This window comes from Clarias gariepinus, chromosome 9, assembly GCF_024256425.1.
Source record: "Clarias gariepinus isolate MV-2021 ecotype Netherlands chromosome 9, CGAR_prim_01v2, whole genome shotgun sequence".
NCBI classification, from domain to species: Eukaryota; Metazoa; Chordata; class Actinopteri; order Siluriformes; family Clariidae; genus Clarias; species Clarias gariepinus.
The window spans coordinates 21,923,268-21,936,659 of NC_071108.1; the positions used below are offsets into that span (position 1 = coordinate 21,923,268).

General features: G+C 39.2%; 2 long non-coding RNA genes across 3 annotated transcripts; both read right to left on the reverse strand.

The window, feature by feature from the left end:
- Nucleotides 1-216: 216 nt before the first annotated feature.
- Nucleotides 217-10,175, reverse strand: LOC128530008 (uncharacterized). Of its 2 annotated transcripts, XR_008361101.1 has the most exons (3): nucleotides 8,065-10,175; nucleotides 5,017-5,493; nucleotides 217-771 (listed from the first exon to the last, which is right to left on the reverse strand). It is a non-coding gene; the product is annotated as an uncharacterized LOC128530008 (long non-coding RNA). The 2 variants fall into 2 exon arrangements; XR_008361100.1 differs by lacking the exon at nucleotides 8,065-10,175 and having other exon boundaries at nucleotides 5,017-5,582.
- A 563-nt stretch (nucleotides 10,176-10,738) lies between these two features.
- On the reverse strand, nucleotides 10,739-12,396 carry LOC128530009 (uncharacterized). Its single transcript, XR_008361102.1, has 3 exons — nucleotides 12,263-12,396; nucleotides 11,410-11,493; nucleotides 10,739-10,867 (listed from the first exon to the last, which is right to left on the reverse strand). It is a non-coding gene; the product is annotated as an uncharacterized LOC128530009 (long non-coding RNA).
- Between the last annotated feature and the right edge of the window lie 996 nt (nucleotides 12,397-13,392).

The window sequence follows — 13,392 nt, forward strand, 5'->3', positions numbered from 1 at the left end:
AAGGTATGGCACCTAAGACTGAAAAAAAAAGATGCATGTGTTTGCAGTGGTAAAAAACTTCTTTTTTTTAGAAATCACACACAAAATGACGTTGCTACTTTTGGACCTTACAAAAACTTATCAGCAACTCTACTTCCGCAACAAAACTGCTTTTTATAAAAAGCTACAAACTACTTTTTCACAAAAAGGATACACCTTGTCAAGTGAATTTAAAAAAAAAAAAAGTTAACCAACATGTTAACTACTTATAAAAGAGTTAAGGATCACTGCCGTGCAACTGGGGAGGGAAAAGAAAACCTGGGAGTACTACACAGTAAGTCTAAGACTGCACTGTATAAGATAATTTTGCATTTTATTATAAAGTCACTTTCATATTACATCGTGCTTTTTCTGCAGCAAATGGATGAGCTATTTGGGTCCTCTGGGATGGGAACTGCACCACCTGGAACTATCTGCTCTACTCTTCTATGTTTGGAAGATCCACCTTCTCAAAACAAGCCTCCATCAATCTCTCTTCCTTAAGCTCAGGCAGCAGGTGCTTCTGTAGATGGGCAGCTGGGGACCTCTGCCAGTACAAACATGTCCAGGAGGCAGAGATTCTCACAACCCTCACAATTTTTTGAGGCATATGAAGCGCATGCAGAACGAAGAACAGCTGTGCTTGAGTCTCTTGTAAGGCCGGACCTGGAGAGATGGCGTCAACTGAAAGAGAGGCGCAGACGATCTTTTGAAAAAAGAATGTTGACCAGTTTGGGAACTGTTGTGGAGGAGCTAAAGAAAATCGGAAGACAACAAGAGCAAATTATACAGTTACTAAAACCTTTTAGGATAGCATTGTTCCAAATATCTTTGTAATTATCTGAAAGCTATTTACACATTTAGCACATTCTGAGGGTGGGTAAATGATGACAAATTTCATTAAGTGAACTATCACTTTCACCCAACTATTACAGAAATGCTTGTGTCATGTAAGCATCCACCCAACAGGTATCAAGTGAATTTTAGATTAGGAAATGAGGTTATGCCACATGGAATTATGTATTAAGTGTTTAGTATTGACCTTTCTGCATTGTTTTCAACACTAATTAGTATTTTCACCCAATTAATCTCAACTCCTTAATAAACTTTTATATAATAGTTCTCAATGATGACATATCCATATGACATGCTGAGTCCATGTTTTTTTTTAATCACCCCACCACCGTGGAATTCACCTAAGAAATTCAGAAACTCTTGAGATACATTAAATTCTTATTTAATAAACAAAAAATATTTTTGGAGAAAAAAAGGATACACAATAAAGCAGTGAACAACTTAAATGCCCTTACTACAAAAATGTACATACAAAGTTTTGGTCCAGATGTTTAGTCTAGATGTTGTTGCAAATCAGGTCTCTCATGAAAATGATTATACAGTATACCTCAACATATTGGTCACAGGGCTTTAAACAAACATTATGCAGAATGCAGCATGCTGAGACAGCAGAACTGATATTTGAAATGCTTTGCATGTGTAGGCACTGGAGCCTCCTGAACTTAGACTTCAAAATGCCAAATGCATGTTCAATGACTACACGAGAAGCATTTAGCCTCATGTTAAAATGTCTTTGCCCAGCAGTCAAGTGTCCATTGTCTCTGTAAGGCCTCATAAGTTGAGGCAACAGAGGATAAGCAGAGTCTCCAATTATATGCATTCCCTGTGGAACAAGGGAATGAGGATCTTCTTCAAGAACTCGTCCAACCTCTGTTAGACGAAATGCTCTGGCGTCATGACAACTCCCAGGGTGACCCACACTGATGTGACAGAAGCAGCGCTCACTGTCACAAAATCCAGTCAAAATAACAGAATAGAATTGCTTCCTATTCAGGTAGGCAAGGGGATTATCACAGTGGGGTCTCCTTATAGGAATGTGACACCCATCCACCGCACATACAGTGTTGGGGAAACCTGCTAAGTCAAATTTCAACTTTGACATTTGCAGCCTTTGGCCTCTGGGCCAGGAGATGTGATGGGCCATGTATGTATTACCATAACAACAAAACTCATGGAGATGTTTAGCAAGAGTAGATTGAATCTGTCTGCTACCCCACGGTATGACTCCTGATTGGCCAATGACTGGAAGTTTGCTTTGCTGTAAATTCATATAAACAGGACTAAGGGTAGTAATGACATCCTGTATAAGTAGAACATAGGGTTTCAGGAGAAAAGCCTGAAATGACTGCGAAATTCTGAGGGACTGTATAGGGGGACACCATCCTCCACAAATTGTAGTACTTTTGGAGCTAATCTATACAATAAAAACATGTACTTATTATTATTGTACTTATTATATACACATGTATTGTACTGTAATTCAAAAGTATTGTCATTCAGTGTTTTTTGTAGAACTGGAATAGATTCCAACAATTTAAGGTTTACACGACTGTTGAACATGCAATATAAAAACATTTGTATTTGTACTATAAACACATTACTCTCGCTTACTCTCCAACAGCAATTCACTCTAAAAAATAAAACTGTGCTGTACTCAATTTTTTTGGTGAAACATTTTTACACTTAAAAATATTGAGTAAATATAAAAAAATATAAAAATCATGTAAAATATACTTCATGAATTGAGTACAAGTCAGTAAAAAAATTAAGTAGACCTGAATAACTATATTTAGTACAATGATGTACAAAATTGAGTAAATGTAATGAAAATTAGAAGTTAATGAAAAGTGAAAATGAGTAAAATAATTGAGTGGATATAATTGAAATGGAAGGTAGAAGATACTGAAAATTATACTATTATTTAATAAACAAATGTGCTACATTTACTAAATATTTTAACTGAATGAAAGAAACAATACACACATTTTCATTTTAATTTAACATTTATTTGCCAAATTTGACAAGACATGAAGTCTAAACTCAACCTGGTTTACTTTGCAAATGACATGTAACAAGATCATAAACAGAGCTGGATTTATCTTATTAGTAAACAGTTTCACAAACAATACTTCTGCCACAAGTATTATACAGTTAACATGTGGAAAGTAGACTTTTGTATTAGAATCTAATGAGTCACATTTTACATCTGTAAGATTGCACACCTTCACACTTCAGTTTCCTGCAAACTGTGGGATCCATACAAATGTGTGTGCAGACCTTCTCAGGTCTTAAAAAAGCAATGACAGTCTAAATGAAGACAGGACACTAAATATCCATGACCAACAGTACCATGCTTCACTCGGTAATGATCGAAATTCCTTTTGATGATACGACAAATGTGCAGAGCTTACACCGCCATCCCATAAACTGGCACCTGAAAAAGGAACAATAGTATACAAGTAAGTACAAGTGTGACTGTTAATATAAAGTCTACCAGACTGGTAAAATAGTACTTTCGTTCAAATACATACTTTTTGGACTAATAGTCTATTTCTATCTTTGATTCAATGGTTACACATTTAATACTTCTGTAACATTTAAAAAAGTTGACATTTACCTCATGTTTTATCTCCATTCAACTTCTCTTCATTAGTGGTGTTGGTGCTGTGAAAGAGATATAGAAAATATATAACATGTTTCACACAAACACACACACACACAAAATCAGTTTTAGGTTCTTTTACTTACATATCAGAACATACATAATGTTTCACTTTAGTATTTTAATTTCATATTACTATCTCCCAATTCTAATTCTGAGAGAAATGTTGTATTTTCACTAAATCTTTATATTTCATAGCTTTAGTTACTAGTACAGTACTTAGCACATTTATTTTATAACTTCTGCTGCTGCTTGCTCAGTGTTTAATCATGTTAAAAATACTCATATACAGTGACGGATAAAACAGTACCAGAACCCGGACACTGCACCTCATTTCTGCTGTTTAAACCGGATTTGTTCTGAATTTCTTTCTTTAAGTGTCGGAATGACCGAGCAGACTCGCGGTTCAGTGTGTGAAGTGGACCGGTACACACACGGTAATTACTGTATTTGAACATGCTAGTTTTATATCCTCGCCTCAGTGGCGGTAGGCTGCGCAAAATCACCGCATTTGGCGGGAGAAATTCAAATATTGCGGCACAACCGCCGCCGTTTACACCGAGAAACCCGGAAAAAAACTGGACATGCACGCGCTGCTACTCGGTGTTAAATCTCTCCTTTAACACCAGAGTTTAAGTGTCTGTATTAAACGCGCTTTAGCTGAGCAGTTTGGTGGTTGGAACAAACAAGCTAAATCACACTGGACCCCAGGACTGGCCTGTTGCTAGCTATCGTTAGCTCTGAAAGGAGTCAGAACAGTAACTTACACCCTATAAAGTTGTGTGCAGGCAGACAGAGTCATTATTACAGTAACTTGTGTTAGCTGTTTACTCACCAGGATTTGTAAGGAATGTTCCAGAATGTTCCAGGTGCTTCATGTCCATTCTCACATCCTCACAGCCTTCTTGTCTCTGATGTTACACCAGACTTCCCATGAGCACTTGCACAGGGCAATTTACTCAATTATTTACGTTTTTGTTGTTAAAAATAAAGAATATTGAGTTGGAATAATTTATAATTGTAGTTCTTGAAACTAATCAGTACAATTACTCCATTAGCAGATATTTTGATTGAAATGTATCAAAAAATATTAAGTGCATGTTAAAAATATAATTTAGTTAGTCAAATACAGATTTTTACTAGTGAAGTAAACTTAAATTATAGTGTAAATTTAAGACAAAATGAATAATTGTTTTTTAGGCATTTATTTTGATTTGTCTAACTCAAACAATCATGTATGTGACTTTTAGAGATTTTATTAAGGTAACATAACTTTTTTATAACTGTGAAATTTACAAGGCCACAGAATCATTTTTTAGAGTGATTACAGATAATTATTTATTGTTTACAGAAGCCTAACATAAAACCACTAAACAAAACATAATTTGATTAAGTATAAGCTTGATTTGTAAAACAGTATTTGTTCAGTTACTTTAAAATGAAATGATTTACACATGCACATATATTGTTTATAAACTTACCGTCGTTGTTCATTCTGCTGCATTTCTTCCAACAAAAAAGGTATTTCTATAGCTTCCAGTTCATCTGCAATAAAGTAGGCAAACGGCACGTGATCTGCCATGTTTGAGAAAGCAATGAGATCCCCAACGTGTCCGACTTGACGGCTCCGTTTTTAGCTCCTCCCCGACTGCTTTCGGCTAATCTTGTCGATCGGTTTGCGCAGCGCAGCATGAGCTCAAACACACCTTAAGACAAACAGGATAAAACAGAGATTTTTATTTTACACCAGCAGCAACTTACACGAGGTCTCAATTTAAAAAGATGAACAAAACATAAAACACCACAAATAAGTATTAATCATAAAAAATTATACACCAACAGAAACATTTTGTACTTTATAACTGTACGTTATGATTTTTAAATATGACCGTTAGATACGGTTGGTCAAGAAACTCCTGAAGTCAGATGCAGATGGGACACTTTTCATTCACAAACAGCTGTGGAAAAATACAGAGACTCAATTAAAATTCATGATACTTAATTTAGCAAATGAACAATATTTATCCTTTGTTCCTATCGCTTCACAACTTATTGTGAAGCGATAGGAACAAAGGATTAAGCACGCGCATATAACCATCTGTATTTTAAGTGTGATTAAAAATACAAGAAATAGCTTATTGTCACGATCTGGGTGTATTGGCAGGTGTTGACGCCGTGGGCGGAAGGAGCAGGCATAGAGGCAGAGGGGTGGTGTAACCAAAAAAGAGTCTTTTTAATGATAGTTAAACAAAGTATAAATAAAGATACAAACAAAGGAACAAACAAACTTAAACGATACTTAACTTTGTGCTAACAGGGGCTCTCTGGCAAGACACGCCCTGCGGCGAGACACACGACACGCCCTGCGGCGAGACACACGACACGCCCTGCGGCGAGACACACGACACGCCCTGCGGCGAGACACACGACACGCCCTGCGGCGAGACACACGACACGCCCTGCGGCGAGACACACGACACGCCCTGCGGCGAGACACACGACACGCCCTGCGGCGAGACACACGACACGCCCTGCGGCGAGACACACGACACGCCCTGCGGCGAGACACACGACACGCCCTGCGGCGAGACACACGACACGCCCTGCGGCGAGACACACGACACGCCCTGCGGCGAGACACACAACAGGGGGACAAACACAACAGGACATAAACGAGGTGTGGAGCTGAAACGAGACACTAGGGAGAACGGGAGACACTAGAGACACGGGAGACACTAGAGACACGGGAGACACTAGAGACACGGGAGACACTAGAGAGGACAGGAGACACGTAAAGACGAGACGAGAGACCAAGAGAGGGACAGGACAAGGGCTAAAGACATGGCAATCAGCTAGGCATGGCTTCTAGCTAAACATGGTTAAGCATTGCTTAACCATGGCAGTTAGCTACACATACACCTAGCTAAGCATGTCTTTAGCCCCAACATGCACTAAGCTATACTTACCTAATAGCTTAAACACACTAGGGAATAGGGGCACAGAAACACAGACAAAGACTACCCAGTGGCTAGGAGAGGCAGCCCTCCAAGACTAAGCGAGGCAGCACTCACAAGCTAGTCGTTACTCCAAAGCCCGGAGGGACCGCACTCTAAACCTAGGCACACTGGGACGCTAGGGGGAGAGGAAACACAGACAAGGGATACCCAGTGGCTAGGCTCAGGACACCATCAAAGGCTAGGCTCAGGACACCATCAAAGGCTAGGCTCAGGACACCATCAAAGGCTCAGGACACCATCGAAGGCTAGGCTCAGGACACCATCGAAGGCTAGGCTCAGGACACCATCGAAGGCTAGGCTCAGGACACCATCGAAGGCTAGGCTCAGGACACCATCGAAGGCTAGGCTCAGGACACCATCGAAGGCTAGGCTCAGGACACCATCGAAGGCTAGGCTCAGGACACCATCGAAGGCTAGGCTCAGGACACCATCGAAGGCTAGGCTCAGGACACCATCGAAGGCTAGGCTCAGGACACCATCGAAGGCTAGGCTCAGGACACCATCGAAGGCTAGGCTCAGGACACCATCGAAGGCTAGGCTCAGGACACCATCGAAGGCTAGGCTCAGGACACCATCGAAGGCTAGGCTCAGGACACCATCGAAGGCTAGGCTCAGGACACCATCGAAGGCTAGGCTCAGGACACCATCGAAGGCTAGGCTCAGGACACCATCGAAGGCTAGGCTCAGGACACCATCGAAGGCTAGGCTCAGGACACCATCGAAGGCTAGGCTCAGGACACCATCGAAGGCTAGGCTCAGGACACCATCGAAGGCTAGGCTCAGGACACCATCGAAGGCTAGGCTCAGGACACCATCAAAGGCTAGGCTCAGGACACCATCAAAGGCTAGGCTCAGGACACATCAAAGGCTAGGCTAGGGGACACTTAAAGGCTAGGCTCACTGGGCAACTCGGGGGAGAGGAAACACAGGATAGCTAGAGACACAGAGGGGCTATGGCTAGAAGCATGCTAGTACTGTAACTGTACTATAAACTCAACATAGCATTTAGCTAATCATGCTCCTAGCCACACATACACCTAACTGCTTACCTGCTCTAGCTAACCACAAGAACACAGGAGGACAGGACTGAATCAGCTCCACTAACACAGACACACAAAACATACACAGAGACATTGCCAATAAGAGAGCCCAAGTTAACACAACTAAAATCAAAGTACAAATTAAACAGATAAATAGGCATAGATAAAAACAAACCAAAATGCCCACATAACTGACAGTGGTTTTACCAAAAAATGCTCGACCCAGTTTCCCAGTCTAAACAGCTATTTATAGATTGATTGATGGCTACCTCGGTTTAGGTGTGCACTGCATCACCTGACCGAGGTGCCTGCTGGGAAACTGAGTCGGCCAACAAAAACTACAAAATAAAAACAGTGACCTCTAGTGGAAGACCCTTACACTTATACCAAAATAACGTGACTAAACATCGCTAAACAGCAGGTGACATTCATGTTAAGTATTTTGTTTCTTTGAGAATTAATTCCTGCTTACCTTTTCCACACGCCTGCCAAACGTTTGTCTTCTCAACAAACTGTTCTCTTCTCGCGATATGTTCTCGCGATGTTTGCTCTGATATTTCCGATTTTCCTAGTGACAAGATCTCTTTGGTTTATCTCAACATGATTAAATCTAATACATGTTAAGTTGTTGATTTTCATGCAAATACAACATAATTTATTCATGTTCATCTTGGAAACATGAAATTATTATGTACAAAACACATATTACATTTTAGTACATGTAACAGGTAGCCATGTTCATTTTTTTGAGTGTATCATACACCAAACACATTTGATTTGAAATCCATGATTTATGTTTATCACAGAGTGGGAGACTGGTATTCAGGATATTTGGATAAAAATATTTGGGATTGTGCTAGGAGAGTGCGTACACAACCACTCTACAAAGATAAAGAGCCGCCCAGTGGTTTTCTTTTCATTTATTACAATAACATGCCCCTTCTGAAATCAGGCCAATCGCAAATGCCTGTCGATGTGACGCCACACCACAAGAGGCCACTCCTACACTAGTTGATTGACACTGATGTTTTAGCAAAGACCCGCCCCGAGTGAGAAGAAGCTGTCGGCCATTGTTTTTTGCCGCTGGAGCAAAATGGCGCCTAAGCGAGTGTTGTGTACAGTTGTTGACCTCGGCTACCTTCCTAGGGTTAGGTATCTGAGCCACTGGGGACACAGTGGCTGAATTTAGTTTTTAAAGCTAACGAGGGAGACGTAGTCATATCAGCTCACTGCTGATTAGCATGCTAGGTAAATCACCCAATGTTTGTTAATTAAGTATTTGGATAAATAGTAGATTATTGACATCACCATGAACGAATTAAAGGAATCAGTTATTCTTAAATAATGTCAGTATTATTTTGTCCTTGCTAATGTATAGTGCTGTGAAAAAAGTTTTTTTTTTTCATGTGTCACACTTAAATAATTTAGATTATTAAACGAATTTTAATATTACACAAAGATAACCCAGGTAAATACAAAACGCAATTTTTAAATGATGATTTCATTTATTAAGGGAAAAAAGCTTATCAAACTTTCCTGACTGTGTGTTTCAGATCATTAACCTGCTACATAACTCAAGTGCATTTGAACCTGAGGTTACGAATTGATTGCCAGACATTCTCTTCAGTATTTTCTGGTAAAGCATAAATTATGGCAAATCGTCCAGGTTCTGAAGCTGTAAAGCAGCCCCAGACCATCATGCTACCACCACCGTGTTTGACTCTTGGTATGAGGCTCTTTTCATGAAATGTTGTGTCAGATGTAATGGGACGCAAACCTTCCAAAACGTTCAACTTTTGTCTTATCAGTCCACAGAATACATGCTTAAAGACTTGGGTATAATCAAGAAGTTTTGGGCAAATGTGTCCATATTTTTGTCTCTTATTCTTGAATTATGAACACTGACCTTAACTGAGGCCAGTGAGGCCTGCAGTTCTTTAGATGATGTTCTGGGTTCTTTTATAAGTTCCTGGATGAGTAATATTAGTAGGCCAGCCATTCCTGGTACGGTTCACTAATGTTCCATGTTTTCCCCATTCGTGGATAATGGCCCTTTCCAAGCTTTATTTCTCATCTGTTCTTAAGTTTCTTTAGATCATGTTGCTTTTTAGATCTTTTAGTGTGAAACACTTTGTTAGACAAGTTCTATTTAAGAGATTTCTTGATTCAACAGCTCTGGCAGTAATCAGGCCTCGGTGAAATTTAACTCAGCTTTCCAACAATTGTGAATAATCACAGTTCTTTCATGGTTTAGCATTTTTACAAAGGCCAGCTAGGTTTGGACAGCTTTTTTCCTTAATAAATAAAATCATGATTATCTTTGTGTAATATTGACATTTGTTTAATGATCTGTATCTTGAAGTGTAAAAAAAATATGCAGAAAAAAACAACCCAAACATCAGACCTATGTGCTCTTAAAAGGGAACACAACTAAGAGCAAGTGTATGAGGGATTGGCCTCTCTATAAATATTCAATCCTAAATTAATGAATCCATTAGTCCATTCATCCATTCATTTATACATTAATGCATTTAAACAACGCCTCCTCTGCCATTCTCCTAAACGTCTGCATCTGCAGCTTTGTTTTTCACTGAACGATCCCATCATAGCCGTGAGAGCCGCATTTCTTTCCCGCAATCTGGCAGCCAAATGTGAGTGCTTCCTGTAACGACCCTCCTGCAGGAGAAACAGAGCGGAAAACAACAACACTGAATTAATTTATTCACTCATGTCTAAATCCAAACATAGGATCCTTATTATAAACCATATCAGTTTCTCATCTCTGCAGCGTAGGCGTGACCATCTGCTCATTTACATTTTAAATGCATGAAATCATATATTTATATATATTGACTGATTGATTGATTGATTGATTGACTGGCACATGCTTAATTAACAAGCATCAGATGACAGAGCCTTAAAATCCTCAAAGGTTTAGGTCTGAATGATAATGTTTAGGGATAATGTCAGGTAAAGACCAATCAGTGTCAAAGCTCATGGACATGTAATTAGAGAGTGACTGTGATTCAATCAGAATCATGTTGAGGTTATATAATTAAATACTATGTGTGTGTGTGTGTGTGTGTGTGTGTGTCACTGCTGTCACTGAGTTCTGACCATTAGACAGACTGTTAATGACTGAGGCGTTGAAGGTGTCTCCAGCTCCGAGCGTGTCCACCAGTTTCTCAGGAGGAAAGGCATCAGCGTGAATTATGGTGCCATCAGGACCCATGGCGTCGGCACCCATCTCGGCCCAGGCACAGATCAGCACAGCCCTAAACACAGGAAATCTCACAGAAATCAGCAGTAGGACTAAAACTGAATCTGCGTCTTATGTATACACACCGTTTACTAAGTATTATAAGAAATACTGCATCCTGCTGCGCTGCTCAAACGGATCATGCTCACACACAGTTACACACAGCGAACTTTCACTTTATAAAAACACTGATGTACGCAAGTCAGACTTTATGTTGCAGCAGAAATGCAGAATTATAGATCTCTAGTGACATCTAGTGGAAAAAGAAGAACATCGGCATTTATTACTTGCCGGCATTACACTCAGATTTACTATACTGTATATTCTGCTTTAGAAATGAATCTCATTACAGGATTATTCTGTCTCATTTAATCAACTTAATAAACCAAGTTCCTCTTTATTGGGGTAAAACTGTAAATGTGGACAAAAATAAATAAATAAAAAATCTCAAACACTGGTTCCACAAATGCTGTTCATTTTCTTAAGTGTACAAACAGAACATTCATTTTATTAATTATTTATTAATTGTTACAGATAGTTTTAAGGTTTATTTCTTACCCGTCTTTCACACGGTTGTATAACCCTGTCACAGCACTGGACGCCGACTGAAACCCGAAATGCACCGCCACGTCTCACAAACACCTGCAACACACACATGCATGTTAATGTTTATAGTGTTAACCATTCGACACGGTGTAGTAAAGGCGGACTGCGGTACCACGTCTCCAAGTGGGAAGAGCTGATAGAGTGAAGAGCATCCGTCTCTATATAATCCCTAATCGCCCGTTTATAATAAACCATGCATTAAGGTGATTGTCTAGTTGCAAACTGTGTACGTAGTCGGAAAGGACCTTCAGCAGAGGTCATGAGCATTTAAATTAACTGAAACAGGTTGCTGAGAACAGAGCTAGTTTTTACCAGGTAAAAGTAGTGTTTTTTTTACAAATTCCTTTTGAATTTTTAATTAACGTATAATACAAACTTTTCATTAGGACCCTAAAGATCATATTAACATTTAATGAAAAATGGGATGTGTAGGACCTTTAAATATTTTGCAATTACTGGTCACGCCCCACATTTGACAGAAACAATTTCTTATAAATATTTAATTTTTTACAACACAGCATCCAGTGTGTGTTTTTTTAAAAAGACTATATCACTTTTTTCCTTGAGGGGGTGGCTATATGCATTATTCAACAGAGCCAATCCACACAATAATTTACCGTGTAAACACAGAGTATTCCTAAAGAAAAATGTCACTTTCCAAAATCAACATTTTGGAATGGCTCAAATCAAAATCCTATTTGTCAAAAGAATGGGAATAGGCCACTCCTTAACCTCAGACAACATCAGAAGCATTTTAACTGGGCTAAGTAGAAAAAAGAGCTGGATCAAAAGTCCTCTTTCTTACATGAAAGCAAAGTTTGCATTTCATTTGAAAATCAAGGCCCCAGAGTCTGGAGGAAGAGTGGAAAGGCACAGAATCCAATGCTATGTCATCTGCTGGAGTTGGAAGCCACGAGTCCCCTGGGATAGGCTCCAGGCCTCCTGCAAACCTGCATGGGATAGGTGTTTGGACAATGCACATGTGATTGTATGCACATCTAGATGAATAAACAAAAGTTTTTGTCTGTACATTGGTCAGTGATATCTTTACATTTCATACATTGGAGGACACAAAACCTGTCCCAGAAAAAAATTCTGTCTGTATGTTTATTTTTTTATATGTATATCTTATTTTTCTTATATTTTTCATATTTTTTATATATTGTATATTTTGTATTGTACAAATATTTTATTCTTTCTTAGTTAAATTTACTTATATTTATTTTTTCATATTTATTTCCTTATAATGGTCTTTTATTTTAAGGTCACAGGCAGTCATCTAAGCATTTCACTGCATATTGTACTGTGTATGACTGTGTACTGTGTATGACTGTGTATGGGTCAGGGGTATGGGTCAGGGGTAGCTCAGTGGTTAAGGCATTGGACTACGGTTCGGAAGATCCCAGGTTCAAACCCCACAACCACCAAGTTGCCACTGTTGGGCCCTTGAGCAAGGCCCTTAACCCTCAACTGCTCAGATGTATAATGAGATAAAATTGTAAGTCGCTCTGGATAAGAGCGTCTGCCAAATGCCTAAATGTAAATGTAAATACATTTGAATTGATATGTTTGTCTGTATGTCTGTCCCACCAGATTTTGTCAAAGCATCACGCAAAACTACCAGGACAGAATGTAATGAAACTTTTTCAGTCCTTCGGTATTTGCCTGAGGTTAAACCTGCGACATAAATGAAATCAAAATGTTGAGTGGAAGGTACTTTACGAGCAGATATGTGCTATCACAGCATCCAGTGTTTTTATGTCTACAGTATATCGCTTTTTTCCTTGAGGGGGTGGCTATATGTATTATTCAACAGAGCCAATCTACACAATAATTTACTGTGTATACAGAAAGAATCCAGAAGACAAAGAAATGACAGTAAGACATCTACAAGGTGCCCAAATCCTCACGTAACAAAAAAAAAAAAAACAGCGC